The following is a 25,996-nucleotide window of genomic DNA, read 5'->3' on the forward strand; positions in this document are numbered from 1 at the left end:
AGGGTAAACATCGGGTAACTAAGCGCAGGGCCGCGCTTAGTAACCCGATGTTTACCCTGGTTACCATTGTTAAAGTAAAAAAAACAAACGCTACATACTTACCTACCGCTGTCTGTCCCCGGCGCTTTGCTTCTCTGCTCTGGCTGTGAGCGCCGGGCAGCCGGAAAGCAGAGCGGTGACGTCACCGCTCTGCTTTCCGGCCGCTGTGCTCACAGCCAGAGCAGAAAAGCACAGCGCCGGGGACAGACAGCGGTAGATAAGTATGTAGCGTTTGTTTTTTTTACTTTAACGATGGTAACCAGGGTAAACATCGGGTTACTAAGCGCGGCCCTGCGCTTAGTAACCCGATGTTTACCCTGGTTACCAGCGAAGACATCGCTGAATCGGTGTCACACACACCGATTCAGCGATGTCTGCGGGGAGTCCAGCGACGAAACAAAGTTCTGGACTTTCTTCCCCGACCAGCGACAGCACAGCAGGGGCCTGATCGCTGCTGCCTGTCACACTGGACGATATCGCTAGCCAGGACGCTGCAACGTCACGGATCGCTAGCGATATAGTCTAGTGTGACGGTACCTTTAGTTTCTCCTCTTGCTGGTAGTGGACAGTTCATGTTTCTGCAGTGATGTAAAGAGGTGCACTGTGGAAATGGCACTATTGAAGGTGAATTTATGCCCGCGTCCCATTTTAAAGCCATAAAGCTACAATAAAACTTTTCAAATAGGAGCACATTTACAAATCTATTGTCTCTCCTGCATCACAAGAGACATGACAGATATACAGTCATGGCCAAAAGTATTGACACCCCTGCAATTCTGTCATATAATACTCAGTTTCTTCCTGAAAATGATTGCAATCACAAATTCTTTGGTATTATCTTCATTTAATTTGTCTTAAATTAAAAAACACAAAAGAGAATGAAGCAAAAAGCAAAACATTGATCATTTCACACAAAACTCCAAAAATGGTCCAGACAAAAGTATTGGCACCCTCAGCCTAATACTTGGTTGCACAACCTTTAGGAATAGCTAAGGCCTGTACCAGAACTAGCCTCGTCTGTACCCTCAGGAAAAATGCAGGAATAGCTATGGAGGATATCCACTAAGTTAAAACATAACCTTTAATGAATATGGCTAAAAACTCGGATCCTAACAAGACACATACATAAAAACAAAACATAAAAGTGCTCAGGTGAACCAGTGCTCGAAATAAAAAATTGGATCAGTCTTACCAATTCAGACGGACATATGGAAACAATCCCTCAAAATCCATGAGGGTGGTGGTTCCAGATTGCTAAGGGCCAAGGGTAGGGAAAGGTACACCGCCACTATCTTCCCTGTAAACCCTTAAAAGGCCTCCTGTCCTAACAAGGACAGGCCCCGAGTGAGCCCTACTATGGGAATCCACCAACCAAAGTGTAGCCCTAAATGTCTCTCTTCTCCCTACGCGTTTCAACTCCGATGGGGGAGCATCATCAGAGGAGTTATCTGGTCAGAAGAAGGTGCCAGTGGGTCCCCGCAGTAGTACTAGGAGGACAATCCAAAAAAGGTCCATACACGTCCGTATGCGTATAAGTCCGTATCAAATGGGTCCCGCAGTGGCTGGGAGATCCCAGGAAGCTCAAAGATTCTAGCTGTGTCTGAAGCTTGAGTAAGTCCACTTTTATGTTTTGTTTATGTATGTGTCTTGTTAGGATCCGAGTTTTTACCCATATTCATTAAAGGTTATGTTTTAACTTAGTGGATATCCTCCATAGCTATTCCTGTTGCACAACCTTTAGCCAAAATAACTGCGACCAACCGCTTCCGGTAACCATCATTGAGTTTCTTACCATGCTCTGCTGGAATTTTAGACCATTCTTCTTTGGCAAACTACTCCAGATCCCTGATATTTGAAGGGTTCCTTCTCCAAACTGCCATTTTTAGATCTTTCCACAGGTGTTCTATGGAATTCAGGTCTGGACTCATTGCTGGCCACCTTAGAAGTCTCCAGTGCTTTCTCTCAAACCATTTTCTAATGCTTTTGAAGTGTGTTTTGGGTCATTGTCCTGCTGGAAGACCCATGACCTCTAAGGGAGACCTAGGTTTCTCACACTGGGTCCTACATTACGCTGCAAAATTTGTTGGTAGTCTTCAGACTTCATAATGCCATGCACACGGTCAAGCGGTCCAATGCCAGAGGCAGCAAAGCAACCCCAAAACATCAGGGAACCTCCGCCATGTTTGACTGTAGGGACCGTGTTCTTTTCTTTGAATGCCTCTTTTTTTTTTCCTGTAAACTCTATGTTGATGCCTTTGCCCAAAAAGCTCTACTTTTGTCTCATCTGACCAGAGAACATTCTTCCAAAACGTTTTACGCTTTTTCAGGTAAGTTTTGGCAAACTCCAGCTTGGCTTTTTTATGTCTCGGGGTAAGAAGTGGGGTCTTCCTGGGTCTCCTACCATACAAGTCCCTTTTCATTCAGACGCCGGCGGATAGTACGGGTTGACACTGTTGTACCCTCGGACTGCAGGGCAGCTTGAACTTGTTTGGATGTTAGTCGAGGTTCTTTATCCAACATCCGCACAATCCTGCGTTGAAATCTCTTGTCAATTTTTCTTTTCCGTCCACATCTAGGGAGATTAGCCACAGTGCCATGGGCCTTAAATTTCTTGATGACACTGTGCACGGTAGACAAAGGAACATTCAGGTCTTTGGAGATGGACTTGTAGCCTTGAGATTGCTCATGCTTCCTCACAATTTGGTTTCTCAAGTCCTCAGACAGTTCTTTGAGCATAGAGAAAAGAAAGAAGACCAATGTGGAACACACAAGGACACAGGACAGAGGTTGAGTCAACTTTAATCCATGTCAACTGGCTGCAAGTGTGATTTAGTTAGTGCCAACACCTGTTAGGTGCCACAGGTAAGTTGCAGGTGCTGTTAATTACAAAAATTAGAGAAGCATCACATGATTTTTTGAACAGTGTCAATACTTTTGTCCACCCCCTTTTTTATATGTTTGGTGTGGAATTATATCCAATTTGGCTTTAGGACAATTCTTTTTGTGTTTTTTCATTTAAGACAAATTAAATGAAGATAATACCAAAGAATTTGTGTTTGCAATCATTTTCAGGAAGAAACTGAGTATTATATGACAGAATTGCAGGGGTGTTAATACTTTTGGCCATGACTGTAGGTGCACATGAGAGACCGGCGGAGCCGTCTTCCACATAGTCCATGCTCACGCTTGCCAGTTCTCTTCAAGAACAGCTGATGTCAAAGAAAGAACAGGTGATTATCCCACAGAAGATTAGTCTTTTCAAAATGAAAAGCTCCAGGAATAGCTTACCACAACCTCCCTCACAGGATACCGCCACATTTAGTTTAGGAAGAGATTTTTAAAAATATAGCAAAACAACATCACCACAAAAAAAATTATAGTGCTATATAGCAGTCAGCAGGATTCAAACTGTTTCAGTACCAGCCAGGACACCATGTGCCACAACAGAGCACCAGCCAGGGTGCCACGTGACGCAGCACAGCACCAGCCAGGACACCAAGTGCCGCACTACAATACCAGCCAGCACGCCACGTGCCGCACAACAATTCCAGCCAGGGTGCCACAGCACGGCACCAGCCAGGATGCCACGTTCCGCACTACAATACCAGCCAGGATGCCATGTGCCGCAGCACAGCACCAGCCAGGACGCCAGGTGCCACAGCACGGTACCAGCCAGGACGCCACGTGCTAATGCATAGTACCATTTCTCAAGTGCATTTTCACACAGTGAAAAATCTCCAGATTAGAATACGGCTGCTGAAGCTGCAAGTTTCAAACTAAAGACTGCAATGGATCCATGTACAGGGTGGAGCGCGGTAATTTGCTTTTTTGCACTGCATGCTGTGGCGGCACTGTCGGTCGAAGAGAGGGGAGAGTGGGTGTGGCTTACAGTGGCTGATGGGAGATTTGTATTCCTCTGCCTTTCAGTTGCCATCATGCAGTGGACACGTGAGGAGAGGTCATTTTGTGTTGAAGCGTATTTTTCAAATGCCCACTCGATCATTGCAGTGCAGCGTGCTTTTCGTTTACAATTCGCTGTTCCTCCACGCGGACGTGTTCCTGGACGGCAATCAATTGTAAATTGGGTGAATGCATTCAGAACAGCAGGGAATGTGTCATGTGTACGAAGGGGACCTGAGAGAAGGATTACAACACCACAAAACATCGAGAGAGTTAGAGCAGCAGTACTGCAATCTCCGAAACGCTCTGCTAGGAAGCAATCATTTGCTCTTGGCATTTCAAGACGTTCTCTCCACCGGATTCTTCATGATGAACTGAATTTTCACCCGTATAAAATGTGCGTGGTCCAACATTTGTCAGCATGGGACTATTTGACACGGCGGACCTCTTGTGAAGACATGTTAGCAACGATACCCCGTGACGCAATTGTGTTTTTTTCTGATGAGGCACATTTTCACCTCAGTGGGTGTGTAAACAAACAAAATATGCGTTACTGGAGTGAAACAAACCCCAGAGAAGTTCACGAGAGACCTCTGCATTCGGACCGCGTCACTGTGTGGTGCGCCATATCACCAGTAGGCATCATTGGTCCTTACTTTTTTCAGGATAATGGTCGTGCCATAACTGTGAACTCCGAACGGTACTTGTCTATGATATAGGATTATTTTCAGCCGGCTCTTGAGGCAATGGAACTAGAGGATACATGGTTCCAACAGGATGGTGCCACTGCACACACAGCGAGGGTTACCATGAATTGTTTGAGGCAAATGTTTCCTGGACGGCTTATCTCTTTGAGGGGAGATGTGAACTGGCCAGCACGCTCACCAGATTTAGCCCCATGCGATTTTTTCCTTTGGGGTTACCTGAAGTCTAAGGTGTATATCAACCGTCCCAACACCTTGGAAGACCTAAGGAACAATATTGAAGCTGAAATTTCCAGAATACCAGTGGACATGCTTGTTAGAGTTCATGAAAACTTCAGAAAACGTATGCAGCAGTGTGTGGATAGCGAAGGTCGACATTTGCCAGATACACTATTTAAAACCATGTAATTTAAAAATTCCATTACTGTTCAGTATAATTAAAATATAAAATAAATTTTTCTAATGATCATAATTTTTTTATTTCATTCCCAAATCAGCAAATTACCGCGCTCCACACTGTACCTACTGTATATGTAAAATCACATACAAACCCTGGGTGTGACATGCACAGGGTAAGAGCGCCCATCAGAAGGTATGCCACCAAGGGGAGGAAAGATTTTATAACACAATGTAAATTTACAAGCTCAAATACGATCAGACATGCAGATTCACCGATATATTTCTAAGAAGAAAAAAAAAACTAAATTAGGGATATGGTTCAATATGTAAAAGGTACAGAAGTGTTATGTTTGAGCTTTACTTATAGGCCCAGATTTATGATTATAGAGGACTTTTCACTTGATTTTACATTTAGGTATGTAGAAGGAATACCGACACAGCCAACCGTTGATAAAAAATCTTTTACTTTATTAGTGGTCATTTAAAATATAAAAATAAATAAATATAGAGCAAAAAAGAAAAACTACTGGTAACATTTCTTGAAATAATTCGCCCTTAGTCATAGTATAATGAAAATGGAATACACAGAAGGTTTAAATAGAAACGTGTACCAACTCTGACCCACAGAGAAGTTCTCTGCTACACGCCCAGTTGGTTGAATGGAAAATCTGCACCATCATTGCTGACTTTAGAATGGACAAGCATGGAAAAAAAAGTTCCAGGATCAGCAGAGCAGCACCAACTTGAAGAAGGCAGTCAGTTTACATTACAAAAGTTATTAAGAGGTCATTATAACTGTTCTAAAATGGGCAAACACTCAAGGAGGTCCTCTTTTAAGAGCACCTACCAGTTGCAACATACCCCACCCCTTTGAAGTTTATACAAGTCGGTCTGGAGTCCATGCGCCGCATCTTTATGGAGGTCATTTTTTCCACACTTTGTGAGCATATTCCGACTCCCCTTCCTTTCTTATGGTCTTGAGATCACCAGCTACTTGCAGCGTCTATAATATACAGTATATAAAAAACTTTTGATCATGACAGTTGCAGAAAATGCTTTTAAAGTGTAACACCTGAAGTGGACACTCTCAGCTAAACCTATCCCCATGGTCCTCAGAACTTTTCATCCCCTAATTCTCACACTCTTTGCTATTGTTCAGGATTGCTTTTTCCAAAACTGATAACACTGCTCCCCTCTAAAGACTACCTTAAATCTGTCTATTACAGTAGATCTCATTACGCTCAGTAAACCCCAATCAACAATCCAAAGTATCAGTCTTCAGACCTAAAGTACTACCCTGGATGTGACTTGATATATATTAACCTAGTATAAAAAGCATAATAAAAAAAAGTTAAGGATACATATAAATATACTTAAGGAGTCAACAAGTGAGCACTCAGCATGTCTAATTAGTCAAATGTTTTCTTAAAATATAACTCATTTCATAAAAACTTTAGACCTCAGGACATATTTGTCAAGCTAAATGCCCCAGAATTCAGTTGTAATTTGCACACTGATCAGGAGCAGGGTTGGATATTATTATTATTATTATAATTATTAATTGTTATAGCGCCATTTATTCCATGGCGCTTTACATGTGAGGAGGGGTATACATAATAAAAACAAGTACAATAATCTTAAACAGTACAAGTCATAACTGGTACAGGAGGAATGAGGACCCTGTCCGCGAAGGCTCACAATCTACAAGGGATGGGTGAGGATACAGTAGGTGAGGGTATATCACGGATTAAGTGCTGTATAACCAGATCTGGGTTTTCCATACAGTAAGGGTATGTTTCCACGGTCAGGAATTGCTGCGTGTTTGACGCTGCGTAGAGCCGCAGCGCCCAGATGTTACAGCATAGTGGAGGGGATTTCCTGAAATCCAGTCTCTGCTATGCGTTAGAAGACGCAGGCGGCAGACCTGTGGATACGGACATGTGGCGCGTCTTTCCAGAATGCAGCATGTCTGTTTACAATGCAGCGCCGCTCCGTCGCCGCACTGTAATATTCCCATAGGCTATCATTAGATGCGGTAAAACTGCGTAAACGCAGCTTATAACGCATGTTTACTAATTTAAATAATCTCTTACCTGTCCCGCCAGGACCAGGCGGTAACTTAGGTTACCGTGAGAACTGCCGTGCACGTGACCAGGGGTTATCTCCAGTCACTTGGCTGGTTCTCACAATCAGCTGATTAAAAGAAATTAAGGAATTGCTGGTTTTTGTTCATTCTGCCTCCCAAAAATCAGAATAAAAAGCGATAAAAAAAAGTCATGTGCCCGAAAATGGTACCAATAAAAACGTCAACTCGTCCCGCAAAAAACAAGACCTCATATGACTCTCTGGGCCAAAATATGTATAAATTATAGCTCTCAAAATGTGGTGATGCAAGAACTATTTTTTGCAATAAAAAGCATCTTTCAGTGTATGACGGCTCCCAATCGTAAAAATCCGCCAAAAAAAACACTATAAATGTAAATCAAACTCCTTCATCACCTTCTTAGTTAGGGAAAAATAATAAAATTTTAAAAAATGCATTTATTTCCATTTTCCCATTAGGGTAAGGGTTTGGGCTAAAGTTAGGGTTGGGGCTAAACTTAGGGTTTGGATTACATTTAGGGTTGGGGATTAGGGTTGGGATTAGGGTTAGGGGTGTGTTTGCATTAGGGTTTCAGTTATAATTGGGGGGTTTCCACTGTTTAGGCACATCAGGGGCTCTCCAAACGCGACATGGCGTCCGATCTCAATTCCAGCCAATTCTGCGTTGAAAAAGTAAAACAGTGCTCCTTCCCTTCCGAGCTCTCCCGTGCGCCCAAACACGGGTTTACCCCAACAAATGGGGCATCAACGTACTCAAGAAAAATTGGACAACAATTTTTGGGGGTCCAATTTCTCCTGATACCCTTGGGAAAAAAACAAAACCGGGGGCTAAAAAATAATTCTTGTGGAAAAAAAAGATGTTTTATTTTCATGGCTCTGTGTTATAAACTGTAGTGAAACACTTGGGGGTTCAAAGTTCTCACAACACATCTAGATAAGTTCCTTGGGGGGGGTCTAGTTTCCAATATGGGGTCACTTGTGGGGGGTTTCTACTGCTTAGGTACATCAGGGGCTCTGCAAATGCAACGTGACGCCTGCAGACCAATCCATCCAAGTCAGCATTCCAAACAGCGCTGCTTCCCTTCCGAGCTCTGCCGTGCGCCCAAGCAGTGGTTCCCCCAAACATATGGGGTATCAGCGTACTCAGGAGAAATTGGACAACAACTTTTGGGGTCCAATTTCTCCTGATACCCTTGGAAAAATAAAAATTTGGGGGCTAAAATATCATTTTTGTGGAAGAAAATATATTTTTTATTTTCACAGCTCTGCGTTATAAACTTTAGCAAAACACTTGGGAGTTCAAAGTTATCACAACACATCTAGGTAAGTTCCTTAGGGGGTCTACTTTCCGAAATGGTGTCACTTGGGGGTTTCCACAGTTTAGGCACATCAGGGGCTCTCCAAACGCGACATGGTGTCCGATCTCAATTAAAGCAAATTTTCCATTGAAAAGTCAAATGGCTCCTTCCCTTCCGAGCTCTGCCATGTGCCTAAACAGTGGTTTACCCCCACATATGGGGTATCGGCGTACTCAGGACAAATTGTACAACGACTTTTGTGGTCCAATTTCTCCTGTTACCCTTGGTAAAATAAAACAAATTGGATCTGAAGTAAAAATTTTGTGGAAAAAAGGTAAATGTTCAATTTTATCTAAACATTCAAAAAATTCCTGTGAAGCACCTGAAGAGTTAATAAGCTTTTAGAATGTAGTTTGAGTACCCTGAGGGGTGCAGTTTTTAGAATGGTGTCACTTTTGGGCATTTTCTGTCATATAGACCCCTCAAAGTGACTTCAAGTGTGAGGTGGTCCCTAAAAAAATGGTTTTGCAAATTTCGTTGTGAGAAATCGCTGGTCAACTTTTAACCCTTGTAACTTAAAAATAATTATGTTTACAAAATTGTGCTAATGTAAAGCAGACATGTGGGTAATGTTATTAACTACTTTGCATGATATGACTAATTTAAGGGCATAAAAACTAAAAGTTGCAAAATTTTCAAAATTTTCACCAAATTTCTATTTTTTCCACAAATAAACGCAAGTCACGTCGAAGAAATTTTACCACTATCATAAAGTACAATATGTCACGAGAAAATCTCAGAATCACCATGATCTGTTGAAGCGTTTCAGAGTTATGACCTCAAAGTGACAGTGGTCAGAATTGAAAAAAATGGCCTGGTCAGGAAGTTGAAAACAGGCTACGGGGTGAAGGGGCTAATGTCACCTTACAAAAGGTGACATTAGCCCCTTATTACCCCATATGCCACCGCTACAGGGCAGTGGGAAGAGAGGCTAAGCGCCGGAATTGGCGCAACTTACAGATGCGCCATTTCTGGGGTGGCTGGGAGCTGGTATTTGCAGCCGGGGGGGGGGCGCAATATCCATGGCCTCTCTCTAGGCTATGAATATCAACCCCCAGCTGTCTGCATAGCCTTTCTGGCTATCAATCATGGGGGACCCCCAAGTGTCTTTTTTTTTGGGGGGGGGGGGTCCCCCTATTTTAAATAGCCAGTAAAGACTAAATATACAGCTGCGGGCCGATATTCATAGCCTGGGAAGCTCTATGGGTATTAACCCCTTCCCAGGCTACAAACATCGGTCCCCCAGTCGCTGGCTTTCCCTCTCTGTCGCAGAAAATTGTGCTGGAGCCCACACCATTTTTTTTTTTTAATGAAACAGATATTGCATTTAAGGCCAGGGTCACACGAGAAATAAATGCAGCCGCACATTCCGTTCCCAAGGGCCGGCGGCAGTGTAACCCCGGCCTAACGCAGATTTTGTGTGTGTGTCTTTATTTAAGGCCGGGATCACACATGGCATCACTCGGGAGCGGAGCGTGCGGCTGCATAGAAATACATGCAGCCGCACGCTCCGGTTCTGAGTGCCAGCGGCAGTGCCGGGTATTAAGAAGCGAGACTCGTCCGAGTTTATCGCATGTGTGATCCCAGCCTAACTTTGTGTGTACCATTTTATTATGTTTATTACTAAACATCGGGCTTGGTATTATCTATCTATAGATATATCTATTATATACCTATTATCTGTCGATATATCGATAGATCACCATCACTGCAGCCCTCCACCAGTTGGGCCTGTATGGCAGAGTGACCGCACAGAAGCCTTTTCTCAGTGCAAGACATATGAAAGCATGCATAGAGTTTGCTAAAAAACACACGAAGGACTCCCAGACTATGAAAAATAAGATTCTGTGGTCTGATAAGATGAAGATAGACCTTTTTGGTAATAATTCTAAGTGGTATGAGCGGAGAAAACCAGGCACTGCTCATCACATGCCCAATACAATCCCAACAGTGAAACATGGTGGTGGCAACATCATGCTATGGGGGTATTTTTCAGCTGCTAGGACAGGATGACTAATTGTCATTGAAGGAAACATGAATGCTGCCAAGTACAGAGATATCCTGAATGAAAACCTCTTCAAAAGTACTCTGGATCTTAGACTTGGCGGAAGGTTCGCCTTCCAACAAGACAATGACCCGAAGCACACAGCTAAAATAACAAAGGAGTGGCTTCAGAACAACTCTGTGACCATTCTTGACTGACCCAGCCAGAGCCCTGACCTAAACCCAACTGAGCATCTCTGGAAAGACCTGAAAATGGCTGTCCACCAATGTTCACATCCAACCTGACGGAACAGAGAGGATCTGCAAGGAAGTATGGCAGAGGATCCCCAAATCCAGGTGTGAAAAACTTGTTGCATCATTCCCAAGAAGACTCATGGCTGTACTAGCTCAAAGGGGTGCTTCTACTCAATACTGAGCAAAGGGACTGAATACTTATGACTGTGATATTTCAACTTTTCTTTTTTAATATGCAAAAAGTTCTACATTTCTGTTTTTTTCAGTCAAGATAGGGTGCAGAGTGTACATCAATGAGAATAAAATGGACTTTTTTGAATTTACCAAATGGCTGCTATGAAACAGAGTGAAAAATGTAAAGGGAAATGAATACTTTCCTTACCCACTGTGTGTGGCCATGCCTAACATGACCCACAATTTTGCTTGTTAATTATGTCCGAGACTCTTATGTAGGCGTCCACCAGCACTATCCCGGCACATCCAGATCGGCATCATGTACTGTGTTTTATATTGAAATATTGCCATTAATGTCCGCCAATGGTAGTGTGTGACATGTATGCAAGCTGATTCATAGACTTGTTATTTCAGATTTCTTAAAAAGAAAAACAAAAATGTATTGCTTTTGTGGCAATTGTATTAAACAGGATTTTAGAGAATCCTTCTCACAATGACCATTTATCAATGAAAATAGTTTATCAAGCTTCCTTACCGCTATAAAAAAAAAAATTATGGTACTAAAGAAAAGGAAAAAATGTTTCAATTATTTTTTATTTATTTTTTTAACAAACCTGACGTAGCTGAGTAGATACACTATGTCCACCAAACGTACGAAATTCTGAATTAAACACTTGGCTTGGCCTTAAAATGGGCTATCCACTACTCAACCAATCCATTCTCAATCCCCATGTTTCCGCCATGTAAAATAAAAACACCTATTCTCCCCTCCCATGCTGGTGCAGTTCCAGAGGTGTTGGCACTGGCTCTCCCAGTAAGTGATGCACGCTCTGGGCATTGCCTCCTGACGTGGTAGCCTCATTAGGTACAGAGGGGAAAATACGGTAAGTATTTGATACACTGCCAATTTTGCAAGTTTTCCCACCTACAAATAGAGTGGGCTGTAATTTTTATCTTAGGTACACTTCAACTGTGAGAGAAAGATTCTTAAAAAAAAAAAAAAAAGAGAAAATCACATTACGATTAGTGATGAGCGAATATACTCGTTACTTGAGATTTCTCGAGCACGCTTGGGTGACCTCAGAGTATTTTTTAGTGCTTGGAGATTTAGTTTTCATCACTACAGCTGAATGATTTACATCTGTTAGCCAGCATAAGTACATGTGGGGGTTGCCTGGTTGCTAGGGAATCCCCACATGTAATCAAGCTGGCTAAGATGTAAATAATTCAGCTGAGGTGATGAAAACAATCTCTGAGCACTAAAAAATACTCGGAGGTCACCCGAGCGTGCTCAGGAAATCTCGAGTAACGAGTATATTCGCTCATCACTAATTGCAATCTTTAAATAATTAAATCACATTTTATTGCATGAAATAGGTATTTGATAAAATATAAAACAGAACTTAATATTTGGTACAGAAACTTTTATTAGCACTTAGGGTATGTTCACACGTTCAGGATTTCCATCCTTTTTTTTTCAGGACAGTTTTTTTAAAAAACTGCAGCTCTTGGCAGAAAACGCAGGTCCTTTTTTTGGTCCTTTTTTTGTCGTTTTTTGATGCGTTTTTTGATGCGTTTTTTGATGCAGTTTTCTATGCAGAGACTGTGTGTTTCCTAGGAAGCTTTTTAGGGCTAAAATGGCTGAATATACCCTAACCCTACCCCTAACCCTACTCCTAACCCTACCCCTAACCCTAACCCTACCCCTATTCTAACCTTAGTGAAAAAAAAAAAAAAAATTCTTAATTTTTTTATTGTCCCTACCAATGGGGGTGACAAAGTGGGGGGGGTGTCATTTACTATTTTTTTATTTTGATCACTGAGAGGTTATATCTCAGTGATCAAAATGCACTTTGGAGCGAATCTGCCGGCCGGCAGATTCGGCGGGCGCACTGCGCATGCGCCCACCATTTTGCAAGATGGCGGCGCCCAGGGAGAAGACGGCCGGACGGACACCGGGACGCCGGGTAAGTATAAGGGGGGGAGATTAGGGCACGGGGGGGGCATCGGAGCACTGGGGGGGGCATCGGAGCACGGGGGGGCGGGATCGGAGCACGGGGGGGCAGCCACACTCCGCCCACGCACTTCCGCCCGCTCCCCCGCACTTCCTGCTGCAGCGGTTCTGCACATCAAATCGCAGTAAAACCCGCAGATATATTTTTGATCTGCGGGTTTTACTGCGATTTTGACCTCACAATGGAGGTCTATGGGTGCAGAACCGCTGCGGTTCAGGAAAAAGAAGTGACATGCTCCTTCTTTTTTGCCGCAGCTATTCTGCGCGGCTTTTTAAACGAAATTACGGATCATGTGCACAGCAGTGACTGTTTTCCATAGGGTTACATTGTTATGTACCCTGCATGGAAAACAGCTGCGGTTCCGCAGTAAAAAACGCACTGTGTGAACATGGCCTTACAGAGGTAAGATATGTCCTGTAGTTCTTGACCAAGTTTGTACACACTGCAAGAGGGATTTTGGCCCACTCCTCCATACACAATTTCTCCAAATCGGTCAGGTTTTGGGGCTGCTGCAAGGCAACATTGAGTTTCAGCTCCCTCCAAAAATTTTCTATTGTGTTCAGATCTTAAGACTGACTAGGTTACTCCGGGACCTTGAAATGCTCCTTATGGAGCTACTCCTTAGTAGCCCTGGCTGTGTGTTTCAGGTCATTGTCATGCTGGAAGACCCAGCCACGACCCAACTTTAGCGCTCTTACTGAGGGAAGGAGGTTGTTGGCCAATATATCGCGATACATGACCACATCCATCCTCCCTTTAATACTGTGCAGTCGCCCTGTCACCTTAACAGAAATGCACCCCCAAAGTACTGCATGTTGTTTCCCCCACCGTGCTTCACAGTTGGGACGGTGTTGTTGGGGTTGTACTCATACTACTTCTTCCTCCAAAAGCAGAGCATGGAGTAGATACCAAAAGTTCTATTTTGGTCTCATCTGACCACATGACCTTCTCCCATGCCTCCTCTTGATTAGAAACGAGCAAATTTGTGCAACTCCCTCCTTATTCGGAAAGCTATAGCGTTACCGAATAAGCTGCAGAGGGAACCCGGCTTCCTTGATCGCTGCTGCTGATCAGTTGTCTGGCACCACAGCTGCATGAGTCGTGGCTGTTTCACTGTCACAACACATACATGGTCGCCTGCGGATCACTCATGGACACTTATATGAGGCACGTCTCAAGATCACAGCATGTCAATGTCTCTTGCAGAAATGTATATAAATGCATTGAATGCAGTAAATCCGCATGGTTCAGTGCACACGTGCGGATTTACCTGCGTTCAATAGAAGGATTCGCTTTGAACGCAGCAAACATACGCTACGTCCAAAGTGCTGCTAGTTCTGTGGGCACCAGGCCTAACAGGTCTGTGACAGCCAGAATTCTTGCTGGTTGGTAGGTGATGAAATACTTATTTCATGCAATAATAATAAAAATTACAGACCTCTTCATTCTTTGTAGGTGGAAAAACTTTCAGTGTCTCACATTCTTACCAATATAGTCCCCACTCTAAGAGGCAGTCGCAGTCTCTCTCATAAGCATATTTTACATTACTCAGTCCATATTTTTTGTGGTGTGTAATATGGAGGCAATTTGAATCTATGGGGCTACTCAAACAGGCACTATAAAGAATGCGCATGTGCTATTTCTATCAATCGGTTATTCCATAGGAAAATGTCCAGTAAAGAGTTGTTCAAAATGCACGTGTATGATATCCATATGCCTTCCATATTGTATCTGAGGGACCGGTCTAAAGCTGGTCATATACATGAGATAGCTGTCGGCCACACACCATGGACTCTGGGCCGAGCATCTCTGGCAGTGGCATTTCTCCCCTGAAAACACAAGAAATTCCAACTGAAGATGTCAGGAGACAGTCGGCAGGCCTCCTTACACATCACGTCTACTTTCATCCAAATGTATGGGAGCTTTTACAGCCTAGAAGATCAGTATTACAGACCAGTAAGGCCAGTCACCTTGCATTTTGCTGTGTCAGTTTGTTGTTTTTGCCAGGAAGCATATACGGTAAATCAAGTATTCCCATAGGCCCCGTTCACCTTTCATAGTCCACAACAAGTGCTATTTTCGCCTCCTTGCCGGTATACCATTAATGCTGCTGTTCTGTAGCATTTTTGCACTTATTAGGTTACTAGCGATTTTTTATTGGATTTTCTAGTGCTTTTTTGTGCAATTTGTCGTTTTGGTAGGCCAGTTTTAAATTAAGCTGCTTTGTTTTTGACACTTCCTTGTATCTGGCTTTCATAAAACTTTGATACAATCATGTGTAGATCACCTGTGCTTTTATTGCTTTTCTGTAGCAGAAACAAAGCGCATATACCGTATATTTTTCACCTATGGATTTTCAGCACATAATGCAGTTCTATGGGTAAAATCTAAAGAAAAAAAAACACCTCAAGGCACCCGCCAGGTTCAGTAGTACAAGGAAGTATGCGCTGTACATTTGAGAAAGTTATGAAATGTCCTATAAATGTCTGTTCTGTTCCTGATCTAAGGATCTCGCTTTTAGTTGAGATTAATCTGTGCTGTACTTTATGTATAAGTTCAGTAGTGAGGCAGGGCTGTGGAGTCGGGAGTCAGGGAAATCGAGGAGTCAGATTCGGAGGTTTGGCTTACCAACTACACAGCCCTGGTACCTGGCAAGAGAAATTGGCATGTTGTGGAATTCAAACAAGCGTTGAAGGTCAGTTTACGCAGCACGAAAAAATAAAAAAATAAACTCAGTGGGCATGAGATTTCTATAATTCCCTTTCACTTTGCTGGAACTGTAGAGGCAGCATCAGTAATTCAGAGGAACTTAAGCCATAGTTCCCATATATATGTGAACACACAGCCACCATGTACAGGTGCTGCCGTCGGTGACCTCACAGGCCCAGTTAGTAGTGACATTGCAGAACAGTGTGACTATTATTATACCGCTATTATCCCATTTAATACAGAGGATCAAACTCACATACGGTAATTCAAAAGGTGCGTGGAGTCATTATGAAATTGTGGGTGTTACAAAGCCCAGCCTTTACAGGTTTAACTATTTCAGTGGCAGGGGGAAAAAACAAGGCAGAAAAGTTGAGAAACTGCCAAAAGTCAACAAGGCTGATCTTTAACAATCCAGCTTCACTTCAGAGACCCTGGGAAAGCTGAACCGGTGCAGGGTAGATTAATTATTCTCTACAGTTTAAAGGTCATTGGTTTCATGACCAATGCTAAGTGCATTCTGCCCACGGGATCTAAAAACAGGGCCTCAAACAAAAGTGACTGATGCGACAATGACAACCAACTACTAAGATGGATTAACTCTACATAGGAGACATGTGCGATATCAAGAAATTGACGGTGACGATCAGTATACAAACAGGCTGCTTACATGAAAACGCTAGGATACCGTTCCAAGTACCTATAAAACTAGATACTATATGTACTGTAATTTTCAAAAGCTAGGTGATAACTTGTGGATTGGTGGTGGTCTGAAGCTAACACCCAGAAATGCCTAGTCCGTGACAGCACGTGTACCCGCAACTCCATTCTGAGCCCCGACCTCAAACAGGCAATAACTTTTAATGTTGGGTATAAACCCTTTAAGGATTATATGACCATGTTACGGCCACATATTTTTTTCCTTATTAAGGTTGAAAATGTTCAGCATTTAAGACAATATTAGTTAAGGTTACTTCAGTTCATACAGATGGAAAATATAGCTAAGTTGAAATTTCTCTAATGGGTCCAATTCATCAGCTTGTGTCGGAAATCGGGAATAAAACACTCTGAAATGGTGCAAAATGTTGTAGTTGTGAAAAATGCTAAGACTTTGAAGGTTTTATGAAAGTTCCGCCAACTTTCTGTAGAGCGGGAACGTGCAGAGGTGCTGTGGCCCGGGTTTATAAGACAACTTCATCATAGCTCAAGCTAAAATAATTGGCATTAATATTTCTCAGGCCGGGGGTCACACTTGCGTGTGCAATGCGAGAAACTCGAGTGAGCCTCTCACATCAATACCCCACACTGCCGCTGGCACTCGGGACCGGAGTGTGTGGCTGCATGTATTTCTATGCGGCTGAACGCTCCGGTCCGAACCGCCGCCGGCACTGCCGGGTATTGATGCGCAAGTTTCTCGTATTGCACACGCAAGTGTGACCCCGGCATTATGCTTTCACACAGCATCTGAAAGACGCGCCAAATGAGATAACACGTCTTAATGAACCTGGCACATCTTACCCTTACATAGATGAACGGGCCCCATAGCACTTGATTTAACTAGTTCTCCATGCACTTACCTCATGATAGCAAGACAACAGGGGAGAATGCCTTGATCTCAGCCCCCCAGAGTAATCCGTTTTATGTAAAAAGGAGAAGGCCCAGGGGTTCACGCTGAATGTCATTATTGTAACTGTCAGAAAATGGGAATGTGACTTTTATCTCATGTTGTGGGAAACTGATTTATGAAGCTGGTACATAGTAACATAGTTATTAAGGCCGAAAAAAGACATTTGTCCATCCAGTTCAGCCTATATTCCATCATAATAAATCCCCAGATCTACGTCCTTCTACAGAACCTAATAATTGTATGATACAATATTGTTCTGCTCCAGGAAGACATCCAGGCCTCTCTTGAACCCCTCGACTGAGTTCGCTATCACCACCTCCTCAGGCAAGCAATTCCAGATTCTCACTGCCCTAACAGTAAAGAATCCTCTTCTATGTTGGTGGAAAAACCTTCTCTCCTCCAGACGCAAAGAATGCCCCCTTGTGCCCGTCACCTTCCTTGGTATAAACAGATCCTCAGCGAGATATTTGTATTGTCCCCTTATATACTTATACATGGTTATTAGATCGCCCCTCAGTCGTCTTTTTTCTAGACTAAATAATCCTAATTTCGCTAATCTATCTGGGTATTGTAGTTCTCCCATCCCCTTTATTAATTTTGTTGCCCTCCTTTGTACTCTCTCTAGTTCCATTATATCCTTCCTGAGCACCGTACAATATGGAGAAGTGCAATATATGCCAGCTACATGCACGATGTTGGGGAAAATCCACATACTGCTGGACTACTTGGTGGTACAATACTAGTAAGTGTGCCTTCCATCACTAGTGACCAAACCTGGCATGCAGAAGCCTACAAACGTGGAATTGTTGGCCCCTAGTAGAGACAGACACAAAGGACGGTTATTTCAATGACAACACAGAAAACTAGAGCATGAAAAGCAAGAAGCACATCCTGCATAGTGACAGCCTCCTCCTCCGACACCAACGACAATGGGAACAGCAACCTGTAGCTGGAGTCCAAGTAACTGTGAAAGATGCCCAACTGGTCACATTCAGCGCCATTACAATACGATATCTCGGTCAAAGATCTTTAAAGGAACTGCCTGAGGACTAGTGGGTGAGAATCTACTGCACAGAAATACTGAGAAGAGTTGCTACAAATCCCCTCCAGCCATGTTTTAGCCTCTGCTTACATGTACATTTTTCATTTTCATGGCTCGTTTAGTGAGCATAAAATTGGAAACAAAATGTTCAGGTACAGGACATTCATTTCCATATGGTTTACGTTTACCAGAAAGTCTTCAGTTTGCATCTGTTCTGCTATCTTTTTTCAAGACAGTAAAAAAAAAAGATTTTTTGCCCCATTCAAAATATTTTTTAATATTAAGGTGTACTTAAAACGGATCATATACATAGATGTAATCCATATAGCAAATATTCATTTTTAAGAACTGCACACACTCAGAACATTGGATGGATAGAAGAAAAAAAAAGGAACACAAAAAAAAAAACGCTTACGTTTTAAACTGATGAGTTCAAAAACAAACTTCGGTTTCTATTTGCATCCAATGTTTTTAATGGATACGTTACAAGCAGACATGCAAGCATAGCCGTCCCCAACGCCAGCACAACTCGACACGGCTTTACAACCAGCAGTTCCACAATCCTGAAGACAAATCTGTTAACGTTTTCAGCAATGTCAAATTTGGGAACTAGACACATTCAAGATCAACACCATTATTATGCCAATACTTTCCTTATGAAAATAAAAAGCACTGACCAAGAGATTGGATCTGGGATCACTATACTTTGAATAGGTAAAATTATCATATCAAGATGGGAAATGAACAGTGATGCCCACAGTAACCTTCTCCCTAGTAAGCTGACCGCTCAGTCTGCCAACCCCATGTATGCCATGCCCATTAGTAAGCGCCAGTGTGATCCCAGTGACAGCTGTGATTGAGAACAATATGAGGCTGAATGCTATTTCCTCTCATTTTACACTCCTTCCCCAGCCTAGACCTGGCGGATAAACACATGACCAGGGCTCTGTGGTTTGGGGGCCGAGTTGGTACAGTGCCAGGCAGCCTGCTTGTGCAGAATTTCTCCGGTCATACTCAGGGTTCAAGAATGACTACTATGTGGCGTGTGAGGCTGAACAACGTACGATGTCTATGTAGGAACATCCTGCAATAAAGGATCCACAGATCACAGTACAAAGGGAAAACTGAACATTTCTGGAGTTTTCCTCCATGTGATAACCTGCAGTATTAGTGTAGTTTGTGTAAGAAGGCGCAGGAAAAAGGGATCTCAGGAGTGACATGGAAGGCTATAGGGAGGGATCGGAGGGATCACCGGAGTGACATGGAGGACCGTAACGAGGGATCGCCGGAATGACACGGTGAGCTATAGCGAGGGACCACCGGAGTGACATGGAGGACCGTAACGAGGGATCGCCGGAGTGACACGGTGTGCTATAGCAAGGGATTGCCGGAGTGACACGGAGGACTATAAAGAGGGATCACTGGAATAACACGGTGTGCTGTAGCGAGGGATCGCCGGAGTGACACGGAGGACTGTAACAAAGGATCGCCGGAGTGACACGGTGTGCTATAGCGAGGGATCGCCGGAGTGACACGGTGTGCTATAGCGAGGGATCGCCGGAGTGACACGGTGTGCTATAGCGATGGTTCGCCGGAGTGACACGGTGTGCTATAGCGATGGTTCGCCGGAGTGACGCGGAGGACTGTAAATAAGGATCGCCGGAATGACACGGTGTGCTATAGCGAGGGATCGCCGGAGTGACATGGAGGACTGTAACGAAGCATGGCCGGAATGAGACGGTGTGCTATATCTTCCCTCACGTGACCTCCGGTCCTCCCAAGACCTCCTTCTCTCCTCCACACTTATTCGCTCCTCATCCAATCGCCTCCAAGACTTCTCCCGAATATCCCCCATCCTCTGGAACTCTCTGCCCCAACACGTCCGACTATCAACCACAGTCGGATCCTTCAGACGGAACCTGAAAACTCATCTCTTCAGGAAAGCCTACACTGACACCGCTGCTGCCTCATCACCAACGAAGCTATCGCCTCACCAACACCGGAGCTACCGCCTCACCAACACCGGAGCTCCTGCAACCCTCAACCTACTGTCTCCTTCCCCATAATCCTGTAGAATGTAAGCCCGCAAGGGCAGGGTCCTCGCCCCTCTGTATCAGTCCGTCATTGTTAGTTTGTTTACTGTATGTGATATTTGTAACTTGTATGTAACCCCTTCTCATGTACAGCACCATGGAATCAATGGTGCTATATAAATAAATAATAATAATAATAAAAAAAATAGCGAGGGTTCGCTGGAGTGACATGGAGGACCGTAACGAGGGATCGCCGGAGTGACACGGAGGACCGTAACGAGGGATCGCTGGAATGACACGGCGTGCTATAGTGTGGGAGTACAGCGGTGACACGGAGAACTATATCACAAGGGATCACAGGAGTGACACGGAGGACTATATCACAAGGGATCACAGGAGTGACACGGAGGACTATATCACAAGGGATCACAGGAGTGACACGGAGGACTATATCACAAGGGATCACAGGAGTGACACGGAGGACTATATCACAAGGGATCACAGGAGTGACACGGAGGACTATATCACAAGTGATCACAGGAGTGACACGGAGGACTATATCACAAGTGATCACAGGAGTGACACGGAGGACTATATCACAAGTGATCACAGGAGTGACACGGAGGACTATATCACAAGTGATCACAGGAGTGACACGGAGGACTATATCACAAGTGATCACAGGAGTGACACGGAGGACTATATCACATGGGTTTATGAGAAATCGCTCCTGTCAAACCAATCTAATCAGTTTTTATGAAGAGGTAAGCTATAGACTGGACCACGGTGAGTCATTGGACGTGGTATATCTCGATTTTTCCAAAGCGTTTGATACCGTGCCGCACAAGAGGTTGGTACACAAAATGAGAATGCTTGGTCTGGGGGAAAATGTGTGTAAATGGGTTAGTAACTGGCTTAGTGATAGAAAGCAGAGGGTGGTTATAAATGGTATAGTCTCTAACTGGGTCGCTGTGACCAGTGGGGTACCGCAGGGGTCAGTATTGGGACCTGTTCTCTTCAACATATTCATTAATGATCTGGTAGAAGGTTTACACAGTAAAATATCGATATTTGCAGATGATACAAAACTATGTAAAGCAGTTAATACAAGAGAAGATAGTATTCTGCTACAGATGGATCTGGATAAGTTGGAAACTTGGGCTGAAAGGTGGCAGATGAGGTTTAACAATGATAAATGTAAGGTTATACACATGGGAAGAGGGAATCAATATCACCATTACACACTGAACGGGAAACCACTGGGTAAATCTGACAGGGAGAAGGACTTGGGGATCCTAGTTAATGATAAACTTACCTGGAGCAGCCAGTGCCAGGCAGCAGCTGCCAAGGCAAACAGGATCATGGGGTGCATTAAAAGAGGTCTGGATACACATGATGAGAGCATTATACTGCCTCTGTACAAATCCCTAGTTAGACCGCACATGGAGTACTGTGTCCAGTTTTGGGCACCGGTGCTCAGGAAGGATATAATGGAACTAGAGAGAGTACAAAGGAGGGCAACAAAATTATTAAAGGGGATGGGAGAACTACAATACCCAGATAGATTAGCGAAATTAGGATTATTTAGTCTAGAAAAAAGACGACTGAGGGGCGATCTAATAACCATGTATAAGTACAGGTCCTTCTCAAAAAATTAGCATATAGTGTTAAATTTCATTATTTACCATAATGTAATGATTACAATTAAACTTTCATATATTATAGATTCATTATCCACCAACTGAAATTTGTCAGGTCTTTTATTGTTTTAATACTGATGATTTTGGCATACAACTCCTGATAACCCAAAAAACCTGTCTCAATAAATTAGCATATTTCACCCATCCAATCAAATAAAAGTGTTTTTTAATAACAAACAAAAAAACCAACAAATAATAATGTTCAGTTATGCACTCAATACTTGGTCGGGAATCCTTTGGCAGAAATGACTGCTTCAATGCGGCGTGGCATGGAGGCAATCAGCCTGTGACACTGCTGAGATGTTATGGAGGCCCAGGATGCTTCAATAGCGGCCTTAAGCTCATCCAGAGTGTTGGGTCTTGCGTCTCTCAACTTTCTCTTCACAATATCCCACAGATTCTCTATGGGGTTCAGGTCAGGAGAGTTGGCAGGCCAATTGAGCATAGTAGTACCATGGTCAGTAAACCATTTACCAGTGGTTTTGGCACTGTGAGCAGGTGCCAGGTCGTGCTGAAAAATGAAATCTTCATCTCCATAAAGCATTTCAGCCGATGGAAGCATGAAGTGCTCCAAAATCTCCTGATAGCTAGCTGCATTGACCCTGCCCTTGATGAAACACAGTGGACCAACACCAGCAGCTGACATGGCACCCCACACCATCACTGACTGTGGGTACTTGACACTGGACTTCAGGCATTTTGGCATTTCCTTCTCCCCAGTCTTCCTCCAGACTCTGGCACCTTGATTTCCGAATGACATGCAAAATTTGCTTTCATCAGAAAAAAGTACTTGGGACCACTTAGCAACAGTCCAGTGCTGCTTCTCTGTAGCTCAAAAGTGGCTTTACCTGGGGAATGCGGCACCTGTAGCCCATTTCCTGCACACGCCTGTGCACGGTGGCTCTGGATGTTTCCACACCAGACTCAGTCCACTGCTTCCTCAGGTTCCCCAAGGTCTGGAATCGGTCCTTCTCCACAATCTTCCTCAGGGTCCGGTCTCCTCTTCTCGTTGTACAGCGTTTTCTGCCACATTGTTTCCTTCCAACAGACTTACCATTGAGGTGCCTTGATACAGCACTCTGGGAACAGCCTATTTGTTGAGAAATTTCTTTCTGGGTCTTACCCTCTTGCTTGAGGGTGTCAATGATGGCCTTCTTGACATCTGTCAGGTCGCTAGTCTTACCCATGATGGGGGTTTTGAGTAATGAACCAGGCAGGGAGTTTATAAAAGCCTCAGGTATCTTTTGCATGTGTTTAGAGTTAATTAGTTGATTCAGAAGATTAGGGTAATAGGTCGTTTAGAGAACCTTTTCTTCATATGCTAATTTATTGAGACAGGTTTTTTGGGTTATCAGGAGTTGTATGCCAAAATCATCAGTATTAAAACAATAAAAGACCTGACAAATTTCAGTTGGTGGATAATGAATCTATAATATATGAAAGTTTAATTGTAATCATTACATTATGGTAAATAATGAAATTTAACACTATATGCTAATTTTTTGAGAAGGACCTGTATGTTACTATGTTACAAGTGATCACAGGAGTGACACGGAGGACTATATCACAAGTGATCACAGGAGTGACACGGAGGACTATATCACAAGTGATCACAGGAGTGACACGGAGGACTATATCACAAGTGATCACAGGAGTGACACGGAGGACTATATCACAAGTGATCACAGGAGTGACACGGAGGACTATATCACAAGTAATCACAGGAGTGACACGGAGGACTATATCACAAGTAATCACAGGAGTGACACGGAGGACTATATCACAAGTAATCACAGGAGTGACACGGAGGACTATATCACAAGTAATCACAGGAGTGACACGGAGGACTATATCACAAGTAATCACAGGAGTGACACGGAGGACTATATCACAAGTAATCACAGGAGTGACACGGAGGACTATATCACAAGTAATCACAGGAGTGACACGGAGGACTATATCACAAGTAATCACAGGAGTGACACGGAGGACTATTTCACAAGTAATCACAGGAGTGACACGGAGGACTATATCACAAGTAATCACAGGAGTGACACGGAGGACTATATCACAAGTAATCACAGAGGACTATACTGTGGAATTACCATTTATGCCACTCTTGTAAAAAAAAAAAAAATACTGAAGTTTCCAATAAAGGTGCCCCATGTCTGCCGGGAACCGGGGTGACAGCCTGCCCGGCAGCTGGCATTATTACTGGCAGGCACAGCAGATATGGTCCAGGTGACCGTGAGCCCCCCCAATGTATAGGGTGAGCCCCCCCATGTATAGGGTGAGCCCCCCCATGTATAGGGTGAGCCCCCCCATGTATAGGGTGAGCCCCCCCATGTATAGGGTGAGCCCCCCCATGTATAGGGTGAGCCCCCCCATGTATAGGGTGAGCCCCCCCATGTATAGGGTGAGCCCCCCCATGTATAGGGTGAGCCCCCCCATGTATAGGGTGAGCCCCCCCATGTATAGGGTGAGCCCCCCCATGTATAGGGTGAGCCCCCCCATGTATAGGGTGAGCCCCCATGTATAGGGTGAGCCCCCATGTATAGGGTGAGCCCCCATGTATAGGGTGAGCCCCCCCGTATAGGGTGAGCCCCCCCATGTATAGGGTGAGCCCCCATGTATAGGGTGAGCCCCCCATGTATAGGGTGAGCCCCCCATGTATAGGGTGAGCCCCCCATGTATAGGGTGAGCCCCATGCATAGGGTGAGCCCCCATGCATAGGGTGAGCCCCCATGCATAGGGTGAGCCCCCATGCATAGGGTGAGCCCCCATGTATAGGGTGAGCCCCCCATGTATAGGGTGAGCCCCATGCATAGGGTGAGCCCCCATGCATAGGGTGAGCCCCCATGTATAGGGTGAGCCCCCATGCATAGGGTGAGCCCCCATGTATAGGGTGAGCCCCCCATGTATAGGGTGAGCCCCCATGTATAGGGTGAGCCCCCCATGTATAGGGTGAGCCCCATGCATAGGGTGAGCCCCCATGCATAGGGTGAGCCCCCATGCATAGGGTGAGCCCCCATGTATAGGGTGAGCCCCCATGTATAGGGTGAGCCCCCATGTATAGGGTGAGCCCCCATGTATAGGGTGAGCCCCCATGTATAGGGTGAGCCCCCATGTATAGGGTGAGCCCCCCATGTATAGGGTGAGCCCCCAATGTATAGGGTGAGCCCCCATGTATAGGGTGAGCCCCCCATGTATAGGGTGAGCCCCCAATGTATAGGGTGAGCCCCCATGTATAGGGTGAGCCCCCATGTATAGGGTGAGCCCCCATGTATAGGGTGAGCCCCCATGTATAGGGTGAGCCCCCCCATGTATAGGGTGAGCCCCCATGTATAGGGTGAGCCCCCATGTATAGGGTGAGCCCCCATGTATAGGGTGAGCCCCCATGTATAGGGTGAGCCCCCATGTATAGGGTGAGCCCCCATGTATAGGGTGAGCCCCCATGTATAGGGTGAGCCCCCATGTATAGGGTGAGCCCCCATGTATAGGGTGAGCCCCCATGTATAGGGTGAGCCCCCATGTATAGGGTGAGCCCCCCCATGTATAGGGTGAGCCCCCATGTATAGGGTGAGCCCCCCATGTATAGGGTGAGCCCCATGCATAGGGTGACGAGCTGACCGCCTCCACCATGAGCAGCAGACGCTACAGACCACCATCCCCCACCGTCCGCTTACCTCCAGCTTATCCAGCAACAAGTGTGACCAGGGAGCCTGGCATTCCCGGAGGGCTCCTCACAGCTCACGGCGGCACATGCTGCACAGTCCCCGCTCGCTGGCGGCCGGTGGGAGCTCCGGTATCCGCGGAGAGGCAGCACACAATGGACACTGCACCACTTGCTGCACTGTATCACTTTCCGCTCCCACCGCTGTCCCGGACAGCACAGCGCCCCCACTGCGCATGTGCGGCTACTACAAGCCTCCCTGACCCTGCCGCTCTCCGCGCGGTG

General features: G+C 44.7%; 1 protein-coding gene across 7 annotated transcripts in view; it reads right to left on the reverse strand.

Annotated features, from left to right (window-relative positions):
* AKAP13 (A-kinase anchoring protein 13) overlaps nucleotides 1–25,949 on the reverse strand; it is a 303,165-nt gene extending 277,216 nt beyond the window's left edge. For 6 of the 7 annotated variants that reach the window (XM_069766253.1, XM_069766256.1, XM_069766255.1 and 3 more), the window contains exon 1: nucleotides 25,725–25,931. The gene's annotated coding sequence lies outside the window, so the exon portion shown is untranslated. Of the gene's footprint in view, nucleotides 1–25,724 lie in introns of all 7 variants that reach the window. The other variant, XM_069766257.1, reaches the window with a different exon arrangement.
* Between the last annotated feature and the right edge of the window lie 47 nt (nucleotides 25,950–25,996).

This window comes from Ranitomeya imitator, chromosome 4 (assembly GCF_032444005.1).
Source record: "Ranitomeya imitator isolate aRanImi1 chromosome 4, aRanImi1.pri, whole genome shotgun sequence".
In the NCBI taxonomy this organism is placed as follows: Eukaryota; Metazoa; Chordata; class Amphibia; order Anura; family Dendrobatidae; genus Ranitomeya; species Ranitomeya imitator.